Source organism: Engraulis encrasicolus, chromosome 14, assembly GCF_034702125.1.
Source record: "Engraulis encrasicolus isolate BLACKSEA-1 chromosome 14, IST_EnEncr_1.0, whole genome shotgun sequence".
NCBI lineage: Eukaryota > Metazoa > Chordata > Actinopteri > Clupeiformes > Engraulidae > Engraulis > Engraulis encrasicolus.
The window spans coordinates 20083059-20085558 of NC_085870.1; the positions used below are offsets into that span (position 1 = coordinate 20083059).

General features: G+C 41.9%; 1 protein-coding gene across 3 annotated transcripts in view; it reads right to left on the reverse strand.

Annotated features, from left to right (window-relative positions):
* tox2 (TOX high mobility group box family member 2) overlaps window positions 1–2500 on the reverse strand; it is a 188320-nt gene that overhangs the window by 25781 nt on the left and 160039 nt on the right. The window lies entirely within an intron of this gene.

Here is a 2500-nt window from a genome sequence, read left to right on the forward strand (position 1 = left end):
TACAGACATACAAACACACACGCAAGTGCACACACGCACAGACGCATGCACGCACACATGCACACACACACGCACGCACACACTTAGACCGGGAACACACTACACAACACTCCTGCCTTGATTTTGACATCTACAAAACATTCACAGATTGGAACAACCCAGTGCCGCCTGGTGGTCCTCAAGCAGTGATTGGGGATGAATGAATTCTTGTTCATTGAAATCCCTTTATCAAACCATCGCCGCTTATGCCCATCACGGAAATCCACTGCTCACTCAGAGAAGACCACTAAGTGCAGCTTACTGTTTTATTAATCAAAGTACATGCTTTCCCCATGCCATGCAACTATTGTACACTGTGCAGTGCTAATTGAACACTAAGAGAGTCCTCTGGGACATTCTAGAATATGTTAAATTGATTCTCTAGGAGTTGAACTCACTCTGTATCTTTTTTTTTACGATGTGGCTTTATTATGCAAGGTCAGGGTAGTACAGATGGCATATTTAGAGAATATAATGCAGAGCTGTGCAGACACTCAGTGTGCAACATGACCAGGTGTTCCTGTGTATAGGCTACATTATAACTGCATACATTTACCGTATGTGTGTGGCTGCAGCCCTATAATGCTGCCCCTACAGTATGCCTGTGTCACTACATGCTGTTCATAGGCCTGCTATACCCATCCATACGTCCTTCATATTGCTCGCATGTAGATATGGTCTCACTATGTTCCATACGTCCTTCATATTGCTCGCATGTAGATATGGTCTCACTATGTTCATTGTAATATTATAGCTAAGTAATAATACCAACACAAATACAGTTGCTCTTGAGTTCCTATGCATATGTTTCTGCTTGCACCCTTGTATATCATCCATATGCACAAAAAAAAAAAACATATAGCCTGATTATCATCGACTTTCAAATCTCTTCAAGACTTGGTCTGACCAAGAGCACTGCAATTCACGTTTCCCAAACAGCATGGTTGACCAGCCTCCCTTGGTTTGCTACTGGTAGATTGGTTCCTAACAAAGTGGGTGGAGTTTCCCATTTTTCGGGATATCAGAAACGACATTTACACTGCTCTTGCTCTGACTAGAAGCAACACAGAAGGTGTTGCGTCACTAGGAGGGCATGGCCTGGCAAGGTACCCATATGTCGGGTGTAGTATATCTGCACGTATGTGTAACTATGTTCAATTGTCATAATATAGATTAGTAATAATACCAACACAAATACAGTCATTATTGAGTTATATGCATATACATTTTTGCTTCCACCCTTGTACGTATATTATCCATATGCATCCCTATACACAAAATATCCCTACCGTATGTGATGTAGTTACCCCTATGCCGGTTCTAGTATATCTGCGCGTATATGTCCTCCCTAAGCCTGTAGCCCCATGCCCGTGTCCCTATACGTCACTTATTATCCACAAAGTCACCTACATTGAATTACAGCCCTGATGTGTCCTCCGTGCGCATTTCATTTCCCAGGATAATGGATAAACACATTCAAGACGCCTGGTGATTGGTAACAAATGACTATACGCTTTGCCACGCAGATTTACATAAATTAAATGCATTAAACGTAATGGGAACGTGTGCTAGTGCCCTTATTAGAAACGGTAGTGCTGTGCGTGTGAGTAAACAGTATGGGGAGAGAATATAGATCAGCTGCTGTTCTCTTGTCTGCTAGTGGCGTGGTTCATAACTCAGGGCGTAGGCATGGCAAGAGATATTACACACAAACTAGACGGTAAATACAATTAAATTAAAAGTGGAGGATGTTATTTTTCTCGCTCAGAAGGAAATCCTTTAGCATCGCATATACTGTACGCTACAGTAGAAACAAAACAGAGGCAGGTGGCAAAAAGAGAAATGGCAGAAAAGCCTCCACGACGGCAACACATGTTTTAAAGCAAAAACAAAAAAAACACACACACACACACACCCACACCCACACACAGACACACACAAACACACACACACACACACACACACACACACACAAAGAAATGTAGAAGCAAAAAACACGCATCGCATATGGAAACACTAACTGAAAAATAATGGTTTAAAGATTTTGCGCTGGCATTGTCTTGACGGCGGAGTCGAGAGAGAGAGAGAGAGCCTTCCTTTCGCCGACTTTTTGTGTGTGCACCACTCATTGCAGACATGAGTGCAGAAGTCTGTTTTGTAAAACAATGTGATTCCAGACATCATGTAAGTTGATTTGCTCTTTTCACTTTCCAATCCAATTAAAGGGGGAGGGATGGCGATAATGAAGGCTTCTTAGCGGCTTGTGCATTACTGAAACATTCAAATTCAATTTGGACTGACAGCCTCAATATAAGGAGAGGATGAGGGACAAGCCAGAGTAATTGGATTTTGAGGACAATAAAATAAAGGGAGCAGAGACAATTTAGGTTGAGTTCTTAAAAAAAGGAAAAGAAAAAAAAATAGAGGAGAGAAAGAGAAGACGACAGAGAGAGAGAGAGAG